This window comes from Schistocerca piceifrons, chromosome 1, assembly GCF_021461385.2.
Source record: "Schistocerca piceifrons isolate TAMUIC-IGC-003096 chromosome 1, iqSchPice1.1, whole genome shotgun sequence".
Lineage (NCBI taxonomy): Eukaryota > Metazoa > Arthropoda > Insecta > Orthoptera > Acrididae > Schistocerca > Schistocerca piceifrons.
The window spans coordinates 312,899,145-312,922,525 of record NC_060138.1 but is presented as its reverse complement, the minus strand read 5'-3'; positions in this window follow the sequence as shown (position 1 = coordinate 312,922,525).

The following is a 23,381-nucleotide window of genomic DNA, read 5'->3' as shown; positions in this document are numbered from 1 at the left end:
GGTCCGCAGTCGGCGGTCGTCACGCACACACTGGCGCCTGCGCCTGGAGGCTACACTAGGGCTGCCGGTCTCGCTGCCACCACTGTTCCAGTACGAGTGCGAGGGCGCCCCACTCGGCGTGTCGTCGGCTGGCTTACTGACTGACTGGCTTCTTCAGAGAGAGCAGCCGCTTCTCGAAATGAGCGCGCCTCCCTCCGGCAGCGCGCCTTTATACCGCAATCCGGCGCGGCGCGCGCGCAAGCCCCACGCACGCGTACACACCTTCCCTTTCCTTCCCTCGCTATTGTCCCCCTCGCTCTCGCCCACCAGCCGGCCAACGCCGAGACGCGCCGAAAACTTTCTATTTTTCCGGCGCGGCGGATACGTCCCGGCCCAAGCTCGTAGAGACTATGTGTCTGTGTGCGTGATCCGTGCGGTATGTGGGTTAGCGCGCTCGGTGGCGCAAGCCGTTCGTGGGTGGTCGGGAGCGGCCACTGCCAAGGACGGCGCCCACCCTTCGCAAGGACTCAGTGGAGGTCGGGATCGATGTATTTCAAACATCCTTGCAGATTGAATCGCAGATTCAAGAGGGGGAAGAATCGTGGGAGTCATGATTCAACGCATCACTCCCAAACACAAGACTTACAAGAAGGAGTTATATTTTTGTACCTATCAATTTTCAGACATCACAGCTACCTTTCTCAGAACAAAGTAGCAGAAAAACCAAACGTTGCGAAAATGATAGGGAATTCTAGAAATTACAAGCCAGGAATATTGATCTTTTGGATATTATAGCTCGCCTTATTTCTGTGCTTGTTAAGAAAAGCTGGAGAGGAATTCCGCCTTACGGAAGTACTGTTTGTACCTATATACGTTTCACCACTTTATGTGTTAGCTTCCGTGGGATTACTTGTTTATTTTCTTTTAAAATCAATTGTTACGTTTTAAGCCTTTTTGCAGGTTATATGTACTTGACTCTGACCACAATCTATTGGTTATGACCTGCAGATTAAAACTGAAGAATCTGCAAAAAGTTGGGACTTTAAGGAGATGGGACCTGCTAAACTGACTAAACCAGAGGGTGTTCAGAGTTTCACAGAGAGCATAAGGGAACAATTGACAGGAATGGGGGAAAGAAATACAGTAGAAGGAGAATGGGTAGCTTTGAGGGATGAAGTAGTAAAGGCAGCAGAGGATCAAGTAGGTAAAAAGATGAGGGCTAGTACAAGTCCATGGGTAACAGAAGAAATATTGATTTTAACTGAGGAAAGGAGAAAATACAAAAATGCAGTAAATGAAGGAGGCAAAAAGGAATACAAAAGTCTCAAAAATAAGATTGACAGGAAATGCAAAATGGCTAAGCAGGGATAGGTAAAGGACAAATGCAAGGATGTAGAGGCGTATATCACTAGGGGTAAGATAGATACTGCCTACAGGAAAATTAAAGAGACCTTCGGAGAAAGGAGAACCACTTGCATAAATATCAAAAGCTCAGATGGAAACCCAGTTCTAAGCAAAGAAGGGAAAGCAGAAAGATGGAAGGAGTATATAGAGGGTCTATACAAGGGCGATGTACTTGAGGACAATATTATGGAAATGGAAGAGGTTGTAGATGAAGATGAAATGGGAGATACGATACTGCGTGAAGAGTTTGGCAGAGCACTGAAAGACCTGAGTCGAGACAAGGCCCCGGCAGTAGACAACATTCCATTAAAACTACTGACCGCCTTGGGAGAGCCAGTCCTGACCAAACTCTACCATCTGGTGGGCAAGATGTATGAGACAGGCGAAATACCCTCAGACTTCAAGAAGAATATAATAATTCCAATCGCAAAGAAAGCAGGTGTTGACAGATGTGAAAATTACCATCTATAAGTTTAATAAGTCACGGCTGCAAAATACTAACGCGAATTCTTTACAGACGAGTTGAAAAACTAGTAGATGCCGACCTCGGGGAAGATCAGTTTGGATTCCGTAGAAATGTTGGAACACGTGAGCCAATACTGATCCTACGACTTATCTTAGAAGGTAGATTAAGGAAAGGCAAACCTATGTTTCTAGCATTTGTAGACTTAGAGAAAGCTTTTGACAATGTTGACTGGACTACTCTCTTTCAAATTCTGAATGTGGCAAGGGTAAATTACAGGGAGCGAAAGGCTATTTACAATTTGTACAGAAACCAGATGGCAGTTATAAGAGTCGAGGGGCATGAAAGGGAAGCAGTGTGTGTGTGAAATCTTATGGCATTTAACTACTAAGGTCATCAGTCCCTAAGCTTACACACTACTTAACCTAAATTATCCTAAGGACAAACACACACACCCATGCTCGAGGGAGGACTCGAACCTCCGCCGGGACCAGCCGCACAGTCCATGACTGCAGCGCCTTAGACCGCTCGGCTAATCCCACGCGGCAGGGAAGCAGTGGTTGGGAAGGGAGTGAGACAGGGTTGTAGTCTCTCGCCGATGTTATTCAAACTGTATACTGAGCAAGCAGTGAAGGAAACAAAAGAAAAATTCGGAGTAGGTATTAAAATTCATGGAGAGGTTCACCGATGACATTGTAATTCTGTCAGAGACATCAAAGGACTTGGAAGAGCAGTTGACAGTGTCTTGAAAGAATGGTATAAGATGAACATCAACAAAAGCAAAACGAGGATAATGGAATGTAGTCGAATTAAATCTGGTGATGCTGAGGGAATTAGAATAGGAAATGAGACACTTAAAGTAGTAAAGCAGTTTTGCTATTTGGGGAGCAAAATAACTGATGATGGTCGAAGTAGAGAGGATATAAAATGTGGACTGGCAATGGCAAGGAAAGCGTTTCTGAAGAAGAGAAATTTGTTAACATCGAGTATAGATTTAAGAGTCAGGAAGTCATTTCTGAAAGTATTTGTATGGAGTGTAGCCATATATGGAAGTGAATCATGGACGGTAAATAGTTTGGACAAGTAGAGAATAGAAGCTGTCGAAATGTGGTGCTACACAAGAATGCTGAAGGTTAGACGGGTAGATCACATAACTAATGAGGAAGTATTGAATAGAGTTAGGGAGAAGAGAAGTTTGTGGCACAACTGACTAGAAGAAGGGATCGCTTGGTAGGACATGTGTTGAGGCATCAAGGGATCACCAGTTTAGTATTGGAGGGCAGCGTGGATGGTAAAAATCGTAGAGGGAGACCAAGAGATGAATACATTAAGCTGATTCTGAAGGATGTAGGTTGCGGTAGGTACTGGGATATGAAGAGGCTTGCACAGGATATAGTAGCATGGAGAGCTGCATCAAACCAGTCTCAGGACTGAAGACCACAACAACAACAACACATGTACTTTTGGCTCAAAAGTATTAACATTTGCAAAAGGGGAGATTATTAGACGTAAAATATTTTACATTTGTTTTCATACAGTGGCTCAAATGGCTCTGAGCACTATGGGACTCAACATCTATGGTCATAAGTCCCTCTCATACAGTGCAAAGTTGTGTGTCACTGTGTTGAGGTGTTGTACAGGCGGAGGGGTCAAAAACATTCTGTAATATTTGCAAGTGCGTTGCAGGGTAAGCTGTGATGAGAAATAATTGTTCAGAAAAAAATATTCGATACGATGCACAATTTCGAAGTTAGCACTGAAGCCAGCCACTCAGGCCATTGAACGTGTACATACAACAGGCCTGCGAGATGCAGTAAGTGTCAGTTGTTCTCTTAGTGTTCTCATGGCGCACGAGAACCCTCAGCCTTTCTCTCGGGTTTGATCCTGGCTGTCGTCCCATGTCCAATTTACGTATCGGTATCTTGTTCGGTCTCATTAAACCAAACAAAGAAGACGTTTGGCAACACCGTCTCTGGCGGGCTACTTGAAATTACGTACGCAACGACCTGAGCGGCTAACGTCAATGCTAATTAATTCTTAAGTGGCAGCGTATCGAAGTTCTTTTCTTAACAGTTATTTTTCAGTACAGCCTACCTACAACACCTTTGGAAGCTTTCCAGACTGTTTCTGACCACCCTACATGTTGTTCATTTACGATATGTTTTAGTATGTTAGTTTTATGCTGAATATGGAAATAATCCCCCCCCCCTCCCCCACGAACCATGGACCTTGTCGTTGGTGGGGAGGCTTGCATGTCTCAGCGATACAGATAGCCGTTCCGTAGGTGCAACCTTGGAGGGATATCTGTTGAGAGGCCAGGCAAACTTCCGGTTCCTGAAGAGGGGCAGCAGCCTTTTGAGTAGTTGGAGGGGCAACAGTCTGGATGATTGACTGATCTTCCCTTGTAACATTAACCAAAACGGTCTGCTGTGCTGGTACTGCGAATGGCCTAAAGCAAGGGGAAACTACAGCCGTAACTTTTACCGAGGGCATGCAGCTTCACTATATGGTTAAATGATCATGGCGTCCTCTTGGGTACATTATTCCGGCGGTAAAATAGTCCCCCATTCGGATCTCAGGGCGGGGACTACTCAGGAAGACTTTTTCATCAGGAGAAAGAAAACTGGCGTTCTACGAATCGGAGCGTGAAATGTCAGATCCGTTAATCGGACAGGTAGGTTAGAAAATTTAAAAAGGGAAATTGGTAGGTTAAAGGTAGATGTGGTGGGAATTAGTGAAGTTCGGTGGCAGGTGGAACAGGACTTCTAGTCAGGTGAATACAGGGTTATAAATACAAAATCAAATAGGGGTAATGCAGGACTTGGTTTAATAATGAGTAAAAAAGTAGGGACGCGGATAAGTTACTACGAATAGCACAGTGAACGCATTATTGTAGCCAAGATAGCCACGAAGCTCACTCCAATGACAGTAGTACAAGTTTATATGCCAACTAGCTCCGCAGATGACGCAGAGACTGAAGCAATGTGTGATGAGACAACAGAAATTATTCGGATAGATAAGGCAGCCGAAAATTTAATAATCATGACAGACTGGAATTTTATAGTAGGGAAAGGAAGAGAAGGAAAAGTAATAGGTGAATATCGACTGGGAGAAAGGAATGAAACAGTAAGCCGCCTGTTGGAATTTTGCACAGAGCGTAATTTAATCATAGCTAACACTAGGTTTAATAATCATGAGAGAAAGTTGTATACGTGTAAGAGACCTGGAGAAAACGGAAGGTTTCAGATGAGTTATATGATGGTTAGACAGAGATTTAGGAACAGATGTGGACTCTGACAACAATTTATTGATTATGAACTGCAGACTGAAACTGAAGAAACTGCAAAAAGGAAGGAATTTAAGGAGATGGGACCAGGGTACACTGAAAGAACCAGAGGTTGTAGAGGATTTCAGAGGGAGTATTAGGGAACGATTGACAAGAGCGGGGTAAAGGAATACAATAGAAGAAGAATGGGTAGCTTTGAGAGATGAAAGAGTGAAGGCAGCAGAGGATAAAGTAGGTATAAAGACCAAGTAGAAATCCTTGGGTAACACAAGAGGTATTGAATGTAATCGATGAAAGGAGAAAATATACAAATGCAATAAATGAAGCAGGCGAAATGGAATACAAAAGTGTCAAAAATAAGATTGATTGGAAGTGCAAAATGGCTAAGCAGGGATGGCTAGAGAATAAATGTTAGGATGTAGGAGCATATATAGATATAGCCTACAGGAAAATTAAAGAAGTCTTTGGGGAAAAGAGAACCACCTGTAAGAAAATCAAGAGCTCAGGTGGAAGACCAGTTCTAAGTAAAGTAGGGAAAGAAAAAAAGTCAAAGGAGTATATAATAGGCTTATACAAGGGAGACGCACTTGAGGGCATTATCATGGAAATGGAAGAGGACTTAGATGAAGATGAGATGGGAGATACGATACTGCGTGAAGAATTTGATAAAGCACTGAAAGAATTAAGTTGAAACAAGGCCCTGGGTACTGATAGCCTTGGGACAGCCAGCCATGACAAAACTCTTCCATCTGTCTGATGAGCGAGATGTATAAGACAAGCGAAATACCCTCAGACTTCAAGAAGAATGTAATAATCCGAATTCCAAGGAAAGCAGGGGCTGACAGGGGTGTAAAGAGCGGAGTGGCCTCACGGTTTACGGTGATATGTCACAGACTGCGCGGCCCCTCCTGTAGGAGGTTCGAGTCCTCCCTCGGGCAAGGGTGTGTGTGCTGTTCTTAGCGTAAGTTAGTTGAAGTAGTGTGTAAGGTTTGGGACCGATGATCTCAGCGGTTTGGTCCCTTAGGAATTTACAAACATTTGAATATTTGAGGAGTGAAAATTACCGAACTATCAGATTAAAAAGTAACGGTTGAAAAATACTAACAAGAATCCTTTACAGAAGAATGGAGAAACTGGTAGAAGCCGAGCTCGGGGAAGATCAATTTGGATTCCAGAGAAACGTATGAACATGCGAGGCAATACTGACCCTACGTGTTCTCATGGAAGATAGATTAAGGAAAGGCAAACCTACGTTTATAGCATTTGTAGATTTAGATAAATCTTTTGATAATGTTGACTGGAATACTCTCTTTCAAATTCTAAACGTGAAGTGAGTAAAATCCAGGGAGCGAAAGGCTATTTAGAATTTGTACAGAAACCAGATGGCAGTTATAAGAGTCTGGAGGCACGAAAGGGAAGCAGTGCTTGAGAAGGGAGTGAGAAAGGGTTGTAGCCTGTTCCCGATGTTATTCAATCAGTATTTTGAGCAAGCAGTAGAGGAAACAGAAGAAAAATTTGGAGTAGGAATTGGTCCTGGGAGAAGAAATAAAGAGTTTGAGGTTTTCCGATGACATTGCAATTTTGTGAGAGACAGCAAAGGACATGGAACAAAAATTGAACGGAATGGACAGTATCTTGAAAGGATGGTATTAAACGAACATCAACAAAAGCGAAAGAAGGGTAATGGAATGTAGTCGAATTAAATCAGGTGATGCTGAGGGAATTAGATTAGGAAATGAGACACTGAAAGTAGTAATGAGTTTTGCTATTTGGTAAGCAAAATAACTGGTGATGGTCGAAGTAGCGAGGACATAAAATGTTGATTGGCAATGACAAGAAAAGCGTTTCTAAGGAAGAGAAATTTATTAACATCAAGTACAAATTTAAGTGTCAGGAAGTCCTTGCTGAAAGTATTTGTATGGAGTGTAGCTACGAATAGATTTGAAACATGGACAATAAACAGTTTAGACGAGAAGAGTCTAGAAGCTTTTAAAATGTGCTATAAAAGAATGTTAAAGATTAGATGGATAGATCACGTAACTAATGAGGAGGTACTGAACACCATTGGGGAGAAGAGAAAATTGTGGATCAACCTGACCAAAAGAAGGGATCGGATGGCAGTACACATTCTGAAGCATCAAAAGATGTCCTCTTTAGTACTGGGGGGAAGCGTGTGGGGTAAAAATGATAGTGGGACACGAAGAGATGAACACACAAAGCAGATTCAGAGGGATGTAGGTTGCAGTAGTTACTCGGAGATGAATAGGCTTGCACAGGGAGATGAAGAGGCTTGCGCAGGATAGAGTAGCATGGAGAGCTGCATCAAACAAGTGTTTGGGCTGAGGACTACAACAACAACAACAAGCGATGCAAGTGGCTGCGTTTCATTATGTCAGTATTCCGTTATATTTTACTGAGCACCGCTACGCCGCGACGATTTCAAAACATTGGTTGTACGCCGTTACAATGATACAGTCCGTGGCATAAGATTTGAAACTGTACACGCGTTTCTATGGAACTTCATTCATATATCAGTTATGGTTGTTACTCTACTTGGTTCTAAAGTTACTTAATATTGATCGTCTTTTCATTCACGTAAAGAGTTTCAAAGGTACTTACAGAACGTCTCATTTCATCACTGATCACATTTATACGAAATGTTTCACCGGTCCACTTACAGATTTGCGCTGTAAACATCTTTCATATACAGTTCACGTTTATCATAAGTCAAGTAAGCACTCTTCTTTTCTCCTCACTTTGACGTGGGCAATATCACACATTAGTACAGTTTTTGTCTAATTTAATTAGTCACATTTAGTTTGTAACTGGAATACATCTTGTCAAAATTTGCAGTTGATGCATTCTTACATTAGTGTCATATACAACTCAAATTTGCATCCTCTGCAGAACGTGAGACCACTTGATCGCACTGGACTACAAGTGTCAAGTATGTTGTACAATGTTATTTTCATTCATATAGATTCATACCTTCGGTCTCTGCCGTTGACGTGATAAAAAGAGGACCCATATGCATGTGTTTGTTTTGTAACTGGAAGCAAACACGCGATCTTAAACGAGTCTAAACAGAACTCGAAACAACAACCGGACCAAAATCGTCCAGAGCTCTGTCTCTGCCGGCCGCGGTGGCCGAGCGGTTCTAGGCGCTACAGTCTGAAACCGCGCGACCGCTACGGTCGCAGGTTCGAATCCTGCCTCGGGCATGGATGTGTGTGATGTCCTTTGGTTAGTTAGGTTTAAGTAGTTCTAAGTTGTAGGGGGCTGATGACCTCAGAAGTTAAGTCCCATAATGCTCAGAGCCATTTGAACCTTTAAAGAGCCTGATGTACACGAATGTTTCTACTCAACAGAGTTTTGCACAGTTGAAGTGAGTTCATTTGCTCTTGTGCTTACACCTACTTTGTACATAATATGTATAAAACTTACTAGCAACAAGAGAATAATTACTATTTACGTGGATCACAACTCGTTTTATGTCAGCCTGAGGATAAATTCCTTTTACCTTCAATGTGTCTGGATTTGCGAGGACGTAGCGTCCTCCGTGTGACATGTTTACTATTTTATGTGGTCCTATATACAGTAAGTGCCACTTTGTTTTGCATTTTTCGTAACTCCTTCATCATTTCCTCTTTCTGAGACTACGGCACAGAAAACGCGGCACGTCAAAAGGTCTGATGTTATTACACTTGCATGTCGTACTTGTAGCCTCGTATCACCCCTAGTTTAACCGAGGAACCTTCCTTGTAATGGTGGAGCGAGCTTACTGGCTCACGCTGTTGTTCAGTGCGTAAGTAATCTGATTCTGCTACTTTAGCCTGCGCTAAATTATTCATATTACTTGCATCTTCGTTATGAACAAGATTTATATTACAATAACCTCCCTTTGGTCGGTTGTTGTGTAAAAACAAAACATCGGGTCGTACGCATTTCACCTTGACACCGTGATAGTACTTACCAAAAATGTCAATCATTTTTACAAGATTCAGCACAATCTTCTCTCCATGGTCTGTTAAGCAAATAAGCTGGCGTGAGAGGTCGATCTGTGCGTCCCTCTCCTTTTCCTAAAATGGAGTAAGCCTGCATCTGGTGTTTCATCAACTAGATTGTGGCACCAGTAGCCGCCACAATGTTGTACGCGAAATATAGGCAAACGCTTGACGTGATTGATCTGTTTGAAGAAGCTTAAATCGATATAGACGCTCCTGTGTCTATAAGTAATTGCGCGTCAACACCGTTGATGGAACCGTTAACAGCGGCTTTTACCACTTCCAATTGGTCTTTCGTACAATTACGGTTTTTCTGAGACAACTCCTGCTGTAGGTCATCCCCTCCATTGTATCGCATTATGGCTATGTGTCGTGTTGAGCACTAATTCTGAGCCGCGACTGACTGACGAAGGCCTACAGTGATAGTCCACAGTTTGACGCCTCCGAATGTGAACTTTGCTCAGCTTCCGTCACATCCACAATGCAGACACTGTGTGACTGCGTCTGATTCGGTGATGCACATGTTTGCGGTGACTGCCTTTGTTGCTACTGACTACTGTGTGGCATCGATATCGCCGACATCTGACTAATGAGCATGTTTTGTGGCTGCTGGGGTGACCGAGCTGTATTTTGAATCCAACCACTGGTTCCGGGACTTTGTCACGACACGTTTGCTGTCCTCATATTTTTATTGCGGGTGTTGTTATCCAAACCGTTATTATTTCGTCTTTTTCTCTTATAGTTGTTGTTGCGACCGTTCTGGTAGTTTCCATTGTTATTGGTAAATTGATAGTTATCACATTTGCCACTATATTTTAGCCTACCGTTATTGTTCTGACCGTTGTTTCCGGTTTATTTTGCCTGTAACTATTATTGTTCCAGCTGTTATCGTTCACTTTCTTGGCGTTCTCCTGTATCCAAGGAATCGATTACTAACAGGAAATTCTCCAGGTCAGTATCTGACTAATTTCTGTTGCCTTCAGTTTCTGAGAACGTCTCTATGAGAGATTGGTCCATTAAAGTATCTGGTCATGTTAATATATTTGTCGATGTATTTTTCGGAGATTACCCGCTTTGGCATTGTATAATTCTGGGCTCTATACAAGCCTCCTAAGATGTTCCTGAACACTTATAGGACAGAACCGTTCTAGAAAGGATCTCTCAAAAATCTAGAAATGAATTGAAAGTCTCTGAAACTTGGAATGCCGATAGTGATACATCTCTAGTTATATGTGAGATGACAAACTGAATTTTCTGCCTTTCTGTCCATGATCTGGGCAGAATACTTAGGAAATTCTTTAATATATCACAATGTGGATATCTTTTTGTCATCATTGAAATTTTGGAACTGGCGATGTTTGATCAAATTTTACTCTTGCATTAAGTTCGTCACAGTTGGTATACCTGGTTCCGTGTAAGACATAATTCGGTTTCTCTCATGTCCGTGTTCTTACACGGCATTCTTTCATCCCAAAAAAAAATGGCTCTGAGCACTATGGGACTCAACATCTTAGGTCATAAGTCCCCTAGAACTTAGAACTACTTAAACCTAACTAACCTAACGACATCACACACACCCATGCCCGAGGCAGGATTCGAACCTGCGACCGTAGCAGTCCCGCGGTTCCGGACTGCAGCGCCAGAACCGCTAGACCACCGCGGCCGGCTTTCATCCTCAGTCACGGATTTTAGTTTATTGCCGTACTGAGGAACAGTGTGGCGTACATCATTTTGCTCTGCGCTGCTCTCCTTACACATTTGCTTGTCAGTACCTACGACCTTTGTTTGTCAGTTACCTTGCCACATGGGGAAGACAGACAGTATGATTACCCTAATACTAGTTACCTCCTCATAAAAGACTAGGCAGCTTTCATCTTTGGCAAAAGCTACCTCTGTTGTCACATTTTCTATCTCTTTCTTCATTCCCTCACCTGTGAACTCATTTCGTCCACCCTGAAGTGACTTTTTTCACTTGACCTTCTAAAGCGTCATCAGCTACTTTCATTTCTTGCAGATCTACAGTTAGTCTTTTCACTTCATCCGGCAAGTCCCTGCAGTTAGTCTGCAAAGTAGTGACGTCTTCGCGAATAATATCTCGACTCTCATTAACATTTTCCACGATAGCTTTATCGCGAGCATCGAAGACTACATTTAGGCTTGACACTAGCTCCTCGTCTCGAGAATTAGTGCGTGATTTAGTTGTTTGATCATTTCCTTCTTCCTAAGCTCCTGCTTCGCATCTCGCTCTTTTTCTGACAGAGCATCTTTCCTACCTCGTTCCTTTTCAAACACGATCAGGAGTGGTTTTTCCTTAAGGGGTTGTCCCTCTTCACGCTCTTGTTCTCTTACATCCAGTTTTCGTAACAGTTTAGTAATCAAATCTGTTCCTGGCACGTTCTGTATTAGAAGATCAGCTGACGCTGCCCCCTGCACAAAAATATCGATAACATTTTCACTGATGGGCGTAGTAAACACAGTTCCTTTGTCTGCTACGTCTTGTTCTGATTCAGGAATATTTTCTTTGTATTTTGGGTTTCTGCTTCACATGTGGGAGTTGCGGTTGTCGGTGCAGTCGGTCATTGTAGTATCTGTTTCCTGCACACTATCATTATCCTCGACGTCAGGGATTTCCTTTCAGTTTGGCCTATCCAGTGTGCTAAGCTATTATGACACTTCACACACAATACACATAAAACACTCGAAATACAAAAAAGAACTTGTAACTAAACATACAAATATTTCCACAAAATTGTTTATCGGCTGCTCTTGAAAGTCGCTCCAACATCTGAAGACTGTCTCGCAGCTGATCTTTCGCACGTAACTCGTGCTGCGCTTATCTATAGTCAGTTCAAAAAATATACTGTGCGCATGTAGCGTAAGCTTACTGGTAAGAAACCTGGAAGTGAACACATAATGTCCTTACCTATGATAGCTTATCTAAATAAGACTGTAATACAGTGAAAGGTCTCTGTTGGATTCCTTTCATGTTAATTTCTTAAATACACTCCTGGCAATGGAAAAAAGAACACATTGACACCGGTGTGTCAGACCCACCATACTTGCTCCGGACACTGCGAGAGGGGTGTACAAGCAATAATCACACGCACGGCACAGCGGACACACCAGGAACCGTGGTGTTGGCCGTCGAATGCCGCTAGCTGCGCAGCATTTGTGCACCGCCGCCGTCAGTGTCAGCCAGTTTACCGTGGCATACGGAGCTCCATCGCAGTCTTTAACACTGGTAGCATGCCGCGACAGCGTGGACGTGAACCGTATGTGCAGTTGACGGACTTTGAGCGAGGGCGTATAGTGGGCATGCGGGAGGCCGGGTGGACGTACCGCCGAATTGCTCAACACGTGGGGCGTGAGGTCTCCACAGTACATCGATGTTGTCGCCAGTGGTCGGCGGAAGGTGCACGTGCCCGTCGACCTGGGACCGGACCGCAGCGACGCACGGATGCACGCCAAGACCGTAGGATCCTACGCAGTGCCGTAGGGGACCGCACCGCCACTTCCCAGCAAATTAGGGACACTGTTGCTCCTGGGGTATCGGCGAGGACCATTCGCAACCGTCTCCATGAAGCTGGGCTACTGTCCCGCACACCGTTAGGCCGTCTTCCGCTCACGCCCCAACATCGTGCAGCCCGCCTCCAGTGGTGTCGCGACAGGCGTGAATGGAGGGACGAATGGAGACGTGTCGTCTTCAGCGATGAGAGTCGCTTCTGCCTTGGTGCCAATGATGGTCGTATGCGTGTTTGGCGCCGTGCAGGTGAGCGCCACAATCAGGACTGCATACGACCGAGGCACACAGGGCCAACACCCGGCATCATGGTGTGGGGAGCGATCTCCTACACTGGCCGTACACCACTGGTGATCGTCGAGGGGACACTGAATAGTGCACGGTACATCCAAACCGTCATCGAACCCATCGTTCTACCATTCCTAGACCGGCAAGGGAACTTGCTGTTCCAACAGGACAATGCACGTCCGCATGTATCCCGTGCCACCCAACGTGCTCTAGAAGGTGTAAGTCAACTACCCTGGCCAGCAAGATCTCCGGATCTGTGCCCCATTGAGCATGTTTGGGACTGGATGAAGCGTCGTCTCACGCGGTCTGCACGTCCAGCACGAACGCTGGTCCAACTGAGGCGCCAGGTGGAAATGGCATGGCAAGCCGTTCCACAGGACTATATCCAGCATCTCTACGATCGTCTCCATGGGAGAATAGCAGCCTGCATTGCTGCGAAAGGTGGATATACACTGTACTAGTGCCGACATTGTGCATGCTCTGTTGCCTGTGTCTATGTGCCTGTGGTTCTGTCAGTGTGATCATGTGATGTATCTGACCCCAGGAATGTATCAATAAAGTTTCCCCTTCCTGGGACAATGAATTCACGGTGTTCTTATTTCAATTTCCAGGAGTGTATGTTGTCATTTACGGCATAAATTCCTCTTCTAAATTTACTGTGGTGTTTCTGACTATCTGGGAGGATACTGAGCAGTGGAACGTGTTACTTTTACACATAAACAAGAACGATCTGTCACACTTCTACACTTTAAAACACAGTTTATATGTAATTCATGTCACACAGTCTCATACAGAACCTACACCCGCTTTCTTTTATATACTGTATATGATAAGATACTGTCATCCCCCTTCCCTTCTGTGTGAGAGGATGAATGAGCAAATGTATTTCTAGTTGGATGCTTGATGGTAGCAGACAAGCCTGTCTGCTAGAGAACAGTAGGACCAACGTCGGAACAGGTAGCTACGCTTTCTAAAGGTAGAGAGGTTTCTGTTCTTAGTATGGTCCTGTCCATCCCTTGTCATGTTGGTATAGGAAGCTGCCTCTCTGGTCACTTCCGTTCGGTAGGGGCCCAGGTCAGTCTGTCCGTGGAGAGCGTCTGAAGCGGTAAGATCTCCGGCTAAGCGCGTGTCTGCTAAGTCCGTAGGACAATGGATTTCTTAAGTTCAGCCTAACTGAAAATTTAGTCACCTTTATTTCAGGTTTAGCTCTAAAATATCTAACGTTATCTTAAATTGCAACGCAGTGTAATTCGAGTGTGAAGTTCAGAATATCTTCCGGTAGTTGCTTTGTCACTACTTTGTGAGTAAAGTGGAACCACGTGTCGATCAGTAACTCTAAGATCATCAATCTTAAATGCGGATGTGCGTGAGATTATAACGTCTCATCTTGACAATATTTTTCAATATAACAACTTTTCTTTATGTTCAACCCACGTGGGGTGTACTTTGTGAGACCAGTACCATGTGCTTATACAATTGTTTGACCCATCAGGTTAGTAGTAATACGATAGTAACCAGTTCGAGGTTTTTCTTTTGTAAATTGCGTTTCGATGTAATTTATTTTAATTATCAAAATTATTGTGGAGTTACACTCTTTGTGTAAACCAAGTTGACCACGTGAAGCATGTGGTGTAAGCATCAAAGTAGCCCGCAGCTATTCTTTTCGGGAAGATTTCACAGAGAGTTAGTATGAATTTAGTATACCAGTGTGTGGTAATTTCATGACGGACAGGATTGCGTTACAAACGTAACTTCTTTGGGTGAAAATTGAATCGGTTGGTTGTGGTTAATTTCCTCTTGGATATGTTTCAACGTTTCTCGTGTGTTATTTTATGAATGCCGTGTTATATGTAGTCTCCCAATCTTGGCTACTTATTTGATGTGTTCCGTAAGGTTACAAACTCACATTTTCACAGTCCCAAATAAGGCACCAGTTTAGTTATGAATCAAGTTTGATACGCTGAAATTTTAACGGAACAATGATCAATGTTAAAATAAATGTCCAAATATAAACTGATTTATTTCTTTTTATTTAAATTGTCTTTTTATTTATATATCACCGGTTATCGTAAGATGAGTACTAAAAGATTATAATTAATGTTAGTCTGGTTGGAAATTTGGTAAGCTAGACTGGATACCTGGTTAAACAGTTGCGCAGTAATGCAAGGTTAACTTCCTCAGATAGCTCACAGCTTTTAACCCACTTTTATGGTCTTGAATATCAGCACCGCTTTCAGAACAAATTAATGCAACAACATTACAACAGTTTAGTATAAGTGACCAACTCCAGTTTACTAAATAATTTGATTTTGTTTCCTTTGCTTTTTTCCTCTCAATTCATTTAAACGTTGAAGTACATGAAAAGAAAATACATGTTCATTAGTATGTACAACTTATGACTATTTATGTACAAAATTCAGATAAAATTTGTTTGCCTGGCCTCACGTTATGGAGTGCCAGTGGTGTAGTGTAATTATATATATATATATATATATATATATATATATATATATATATATATATATTGTCTGTGTGTAGTGTAAGCGTAACTTGTTTTATGAAATAGTCTTTTAAACAGATGATGGTTAACTACTTCTATCACAATCTTTTAAACTGCAAAAATGTTGACTCAGACTTATTACACCCAACCCTTCGGTGTGCTAGACAATTGATTATAATTATTTCCTTTCATTGAAGTTACACCATCGCGCAGATACGTTATTGCATTCCAACGTAAAAACAATAAATGACCATGAATTCTTTTTGTCTCAGGGGTTAAAACCTCAGCGTTTAGTTTATGTATATTTATTAGTAGCACATTGATTTGTTAATTTTAATTGAGTGAAGTATATTTACTTATAGCTTTCTCTGTAGTTGCGCCTACGTGAAAAAAATAATGTACTCGACGTTAGTGACCCAGTACGGCAAAATTTGCATCAGAAAATGAAAATAATGGCGGAGATGCTTTAATTCTTTCATAAATTCATAAATTAAATTAGTTATCCCAATAATACCTGGGCTGGAAGGGCCGTGATTACCAAAAACAGTTGTACCGACCGTAATGGCGCACAACAATAGGGTAAGAGTAACTTATAATAACTGCAGGGAAAAGACGCAGTTCTTCTATAAATAAAATATTGTTTCAATAGTAACAAATAATATTTTGTGTTCTGAAAATGGTTTAGACAAGTTAACAATTATTACACTTATTACAGACCTCTTGAACTACTCCAAAAGGTACAATATCTTCCTTTTTTATCAGACAAATGAAAATTAACGGAGTATATGTTGTCTTTTTAAGTCATTGCCTACATAGATAATAAATCGTGCTTATTGTATTTGTCCTTTTCACTCGATACACTTCTCATGGAAAAAGTCTACGTTTTTCACATGTTACAGAAAAATATTAAGTCATTTTTTCAAGTATGTTCACTGGAAAAAGTACATCAATAGACTGCACAGTGACTAGATGTCTTGGGAAGTCTGAGTCAACCTAAAGTGTTTTCAGTCTTTCTTGATGCTTTATGTGTTTGGTTTCTATTATAATGTTCTCTATAATTCTTTGGGACACCATTGTGTTTATATTGTGTTTCGGATGCTTTTCAAAAAGACTGCTTTCATTTTCAGATAAATTAAGTCTGTTTGATAATTCACTCTTTTGTGAAAGATATGTTTATTATATTGATGTTGTGACTGGTTAACATTTTGGTGAGTTTCTTTTCTCGGATTTTCTGTTTTGTTTCTATTATGGTATCTGTTTATGTTCTAACCCTGTGTATTAATTCACTATAATTATTTTGAAAAATTAAGTAAAATACATTTTTAAAACAGACAAAAAAGTATAAAATAAATTTCCCTACCGATTTACAGATTTCTAATCCCATATAGATAGTCCTGGAAATTTGTGATTGAGAATTTGTAATAGTCATGCCAGTAAGTGTAAAACTGAAAATGAAAAATGTTTTCTGCATGCAATAGATAATAGTCAGAACTGTAGAGTATAGTTGTTGTTGAAAACATCACTTAAAAGTTATATCATTTGCAGAGAAATTATTTTATACTTTCTTTTATATTTGAAAACGCGTCTTATTAAGAACATTTTTATTTTAATAATTAAGTTCTGCTTTTTAGTCATGCGTACATGAAATTGTTCAGTTGATTTCAAACATTTTGATGAGACATACGATAGATTTCAGGTTTATTTCTGTTTCTCTTCACCTAAGCCCATCAATATTTTGCTGCCTCCTAAGTATATCGCACGAAAAGACCGTTAAGGTAAAAAGCAGAGTGATTCGAGCTCGCACGAAGCTTGCCAGCCATCGTTGTTTCTGTGAAATATTCACGACGGGAGAAGAGAAGGGGGGAAATAGCTGTGGTACTCAAGTACCCTCCGCCACACAGCTGAAAGGGATTTGATATTTCATTGTCATCCGGTTATCAGTTATGATTAAAGTTCAAAGTCTCTGGCTCATCGAGAAGTTCGTTTAAAATCAACTTCAAAATTTGTACCGAACACATAGAGGGATATAAAACAGAGTCCGCCACACAAGAGGCAAGACTACTTGATACGGTATTGTCACCCACCTCTGAGCTGTTTTGAATGTTTCAAGTCTTAATTCATCGGAAAGTTAGTTTAAAATCAATTGTAAAATTTGTAGCAAACAGACAGGGAAGAAAGCGACCCAGTAAAAGCGTATTAAAAATGGTGGATACTTAATATGATTAGCGAGTTTTATATGCAGTCTGTATTATTCATTATGCAATGCTTAGCTTTTGGAATACGAAGACCAAATTTCTTGCTTTATCTACATGATTTCCACTTCAAGTTCTGTCTATTGTGCTGCAGATTACAAATTGTTTACAGTTACGACTAATAGGCCAAAATACTTTGTTACATTTTATGTTAAGTACTGTTTTTAGAAGTTTGATGGTTGTATTCTGGAATTTGTTGAAGAGCTGCGAGCTATGCGTGGTTTGGCGAAGAAATAATCATTTTCTGGATGTTGCAGCTCTTCTTATTTCTGTGCTTGCTAAGAAAAACTGTAGAGGAATTTCGCCTTGTGCAAGACACCATTTTACAGTTTTATTTTTGTTTTTACTCAGACATATTTCAGCACAGGTAAGTCTGACACAGGGTAATTTCCAGTTGCTTGCGTGTAGGCCTGCCCACATGGATGCGCTTGTAGCCTAACAGGCAACATTCCAGTCAGGTAAAGGCGTGTAAGTACAGCCTGCCTTACCTGCTGCTAACAACAAATTCGACAGGGTTCGTGAATCCACAGGTAGAACAGACAAATCAAGTTAAGACAAGACGGAAGACCCTCACCTAAGGGAAAAAAACAGATATAGTGATTTCTTGATCGAAGACGGAAACGATTCAAAGAAAGAGCATTCCTTACTTACATGTTCGTATAGCCATAGTTTGCAGGCTAGTGTTCACATTCGTAATGCTTTGTGAAATACTGATAAATATGAGCGCACACTTCGATTTTATATTCGTTAAGTTATAACGTTATCAAAATTGCAAGAGTACATTGCTATTATAGTTCCTACATTAACTGTGTGACACATATACTTCCCAAATTTTTCGATAGATCTCATAAGTCCAAAAAGTCCCGAGACTGGTTTTATTACTGCTTATTCACCCCCAGGTTGGAACCTGTGCACTCCATCTGTCTGCATCTAGAGTTGACTGAAGTGAGTGAACGTTTTCTAAATGTTTGCGCAGTATGTATATGAAGTGGGACGTGGGCGCCAGCCTGGTATTCACCTAGTGGGATGTGGGAAACCGCCTAAAAGCTACATCCAGGCTGGCAGTCTCACCAGCCTTCGTCATTAATTCTATCTGTGTCAGGCTCACCTCTTCGAATCCCGGAAGCGGCAACGAGCGACGTGGCGCAGCGGTTACACACTGGACTCCCATTCGGGAAGACGACAGGTCAAACACGCGTCCGGCCATCCTGATTTGGCTTTATCGTGATTTCCCTAAATCACTCAAGGTAAATGTCGGGATGGTTTCTTTGAAAGGGCGCGGGCGACCTTTCTATCCTTCCCTAAACCAAGCTTGTGCTTCGTCTTCAATAACCTCTATGTCGACGGGATATTACACCCTGATCTTACTTCCACAAGCGCCACGTTAATGCGCTGAGCTGTTCGGAGGCAGCTGGGGGGGGGGCTGACTTTGTTCCTGGCTTAAAACGACGTTAGCGAAGTAACTAAGGTGGCAGCTTGAAATGAAAGCTGTAAACAACAGATGTGCATTCGACCAATCAGTTGTGTGCAGGTGGTGTCAAGTAGCGGGCGTGGGGCCACAATGTGTCAACACTGTTGTGTAATAGATTGCAATGGAGCAACTTCTCTAAATCAAGTGTTCTGGGCACTCTCCAGAATGCTTTGGAGAACAGAAAAGTGCGTGCAAAGCTCGTACCATACAACTTGACTCCCGAACAAAAACCCCAAGGCGTGGGCGCCTGCCGCAACTTGATTGAAATGCAAACGGAAGGCAATTCTTTTCTGGAAACAGTCATCACGGCTGACGAGACATGGCGTTACCTATACCAACCCGCCACAAAAAGGTAACGTACAGACGTTCATATGAAGGGTCAGCTCTTCGACGACGTAACCGGCATTCAAGCCAAAGTGAAGCGCCCGTTGAACAGTATCCCAAAGAAGGAGTTTTCCGACGGTTTCATGTGGTCTTATGAACATACTGTGCGTTGTGCTTAAGTGAGGGAAGACTATGTAAAATACCTGAAGCATTAATACCATCATCTTAACGTTTCTCTATTTTTATTAACTTTTTTAGACGGACGGGATTTGCTTTCGAACGCTATAGTTTTCTGAACCGCAGTTTCTTAGACGTTATGCTAAAGCGATGTACTATCCACTGGTGTAAACTAGTTATTATTACTGCTGTAAAATATTTTATATATAGATATTAAATTGTTACTAATGTTAAAATTATATCCATTTGTGGGTCGTTGAAAGTAGGAGTGACTGCAATTTATAGTTGTTGGGAAGGAAGGAGGGGGTGGGGGGTGGAAGAACGAGACAGGGAAACAGTAACATACTCTGACAACCCCCCCCCCCCCACCCCTCTCCTCCCCTAATTCAACCCTGGATCCAGGACTGGAGAGAAACATGAATATGATAAGAATTCTAGTGCACTGTCTCTTCACTCAGCTCTGAGGAAGTGTATGTAGGACGTTATAAGAGAAAACGTTTTACAAGGAGCAAGGCAGCTCATTTAACAAGAGCTAAAACATAGTTTCAAAGCCATATTTTATGCATTAAAAAGAACTGGGTGGAACCAGTTTGCATTTGGGTAACTGCTGATTAATATGGGGCACGCGATACTAAGTAGTAAACCGTAAGATCAGGTCATCCTTAGTTCACTCATTGCTAGTAGATCGGTTGACTCAGGGCTATAAGACATGAGTCAGTCAAACAACTATTGCGATTACCATAGCCATCTGACAAGCAGAAGACACTGGTTATCACGATACGTTGACTGAGTAACCAACTGAGTGTTACAACAACGAGTTGGGCTGTTAATCCAGCCGATGATCAAGAGGTCACAGAGTGTTTAAGCTACTCAACACACACACAAAGAATAAGGTTCAAACGGTTCAGCTGGCTCTTAGCACTATGGGGCTTAACACCTGAGGTCATCAGTCCCCTAGACTTAGAATTACTTTAATCTAACTAACCTAAGGATAACACACACATCCATGCCCGAGGCAGGATTCGAACCTGCGACAGCAGCAGCAGCAGCGCGGTTCCGGACTGAAGCGCCTAGAACCGCTCGGCCACAGCAGCCGGCTTAAATAATAAGGCAGGAAGGTAAAATGTTCTTCACAGTTCACTGCTAATTAAGGAAGTGCTATTGATTCCGTTTTAAGCTGGTTTCTCAATGAATACTTTGCCAAAGGAAAATTTCAAACCACATGGAGAACTACATTGTGAAGGATAGAGATTATATCCGGTTAAAATATCATATGGCCATCTACTTTCCATGTGTTCTTCGAAAGATGTTTGAAGAAGGATTAAACAAGAGGTTTCTTGTAAAGCAAAACAGGAGCGAATAACGATATGGCTGAAGAAAGGGAAATCTACATCTACACGTATGAGATTACTCTGCGAGTCACATTAACGTGTTTGGTAGACGGTACATAGAAATATTTTAAGACTATTTCTGCTGTTCCACTCTCCAACAGCACGTGGGAAAAATTAACCCCACAATATTTCCGAGCGAATCCTGATTTCTCTTATTTTATGACTATGATCAGTTCTTGCGATGCAGGCGGGAGTCAACAAAATATTTGCACATTCGGAAGAAAAAATTGGTGACAGAAATTTCGTGAAACTATTTCGTCACAACGAAAAACTACTTTGTTCCAGTGATTGCCACCACAAATCACTTCTCATAACCGTGACACTCTATTTCCTATTTCGCAATAATACAAAGTGGCTGCCCTTCTTTGAACTTTTTCGATGCCCATTCCGTAAGGTTCACATGGTTCAATTGGCTCTAAGCACTATGGGACTTAACATCTGAGGTCATCAGTCCCCTAGAACTCAGAACTACTTAAACCTAACTAATCTAAGGACGTCACACACATCCATGCCCGAGGCACGATTCTAACCTGTGACCGTAGCAGCAGCGCGGTTCCGGACTGAAGCGCCTAGAACGTTTCAGCCACAGCGGCCGGCTTCTCGTAAGGATCACATATTGCGAAACAGTACTCTAGAAGTGAACAGCCTTGAATCTCATTGACTGGAGTAGAATTGTCTTCAGTTGTGAGTCCCGCTTCGAACTGAGCACCGATGACGAGTGAACACGTGTGCGGAGGCGCCCCGGACAGCAACGCCATGCGCCCCGACAACTGGGAGTGATGGTCTAGGGTGCCATTTCTTTTTATAGCGAGACCCATTTGTCTTCATCGGCGGCACCCTTACTGCACTAGACCAAGATGATGCCCCCGTGTACACACAGAAAGTTTCTCCTGCTTGTCTTCGTGCTTTTCTGACCCTACCGTGGTCAGCAAGGTTGCCGGAACTCTCTCCAATCGAGAACGTTTGGAGCACTATGAGCAACGTCCTCCAGCCACCTCGCGATTTTGACGACCTGACACGCCAGTTGGAAAAAATTTTGCACGATATCCCTGAGAAGGACATTCAAAAACTCTATCAATCAATGCCAAACTCAAAACTGCTTACATAAGGGCCAAAGGTGCACCAAAGCGTTGTTGACTTGCTCGTTGTGAAGTTATTTCTCCTGAATAAATCATTCAGTACTTCTGAAATTGTAATCACTTGTTTTTCTGTACAGGTACATCGAATCTACTGATTTCCATCGAATTCGGATAGTTTCTTCGTGGTGTGTGTTTTTTGTTTGTTTTTTGCTTAAGAATGTAGCTGCATGTGCTGATAATGTACTACTAGCCAAACGCAGTAGCAAACTGTACTTAGAAACGAACTCGCAAAGTTCCCATCGCCACTTTTCATTGCATCTCAGGAGTCAACTTTTTGTCTTTGGGTCATGAGTCTTGTCATCAGTAGTTTGATGTGGCCAGCCACGAGTTCCTCTCTTGAGTCAATCTGCTCATCTCTGATAAGATTTATTCCACAATTCGTGATTCACATTCATACAACACTATGATCAACTCGCACATTCGCAGAACTTTACTTTTCCAATTAAAGCCTATTTTTGATTCCAGCAGAATTATTCTCGTGTGGCCTGATCATTTTCCTTTATTAGACTCCTTCGTAAATCTTCTTTGTCGCCCGTCGTAAGTCATTTTGCATCGGAAATAGCAGAATTTCTTCTCTTTGCCTGCAACATGATGCCCAGTTTTGATATTACGTTTGTCGACAATCTCTTCCTGCTGCGCTTTAATAGTTTACTCTTTCTTCGGTTTTTTCTCAATCCATATTTTGCGCCCTGTAAATGATTCATCCCATTCAGCAAGTCCTGTAATTCGTCCTCTGTTTCTCAGAGGGCAGTGCTAGTAAACTCTACGTTTTAAATATTTTGAGTTATATAAATTGGCCCTGTTAGTTTTACATAAATAAATCGTAGTCCCTCCAAAATGGAGAACAGGGAATTGGTTAGCTACAAAATTAAACAAGCGTCACAATTAATTCAGTTTATTGCATTAAAGTGTGCATTAAATAATCTGACGAACGATGAGAAAATCAAACTCCCACCTTGGCAAATATGGGTCAAGGATCAGGGATCTGAATCTGGCAATCGCATCTCCATATAAAACAATAATATTTGTGAAGTCATACCGCGAAGTGTTAGTATTGAAATGCAGATATTGCTGTAAAGAATATGCTTTGCATTTGTAGCCAGAGATGAGGTAGTATTGATCCTAAAAATCTGGAAGCAAATCTTTAGTGTGAAGTCTGAAAATTATTAAGCTCGGCAGAAAT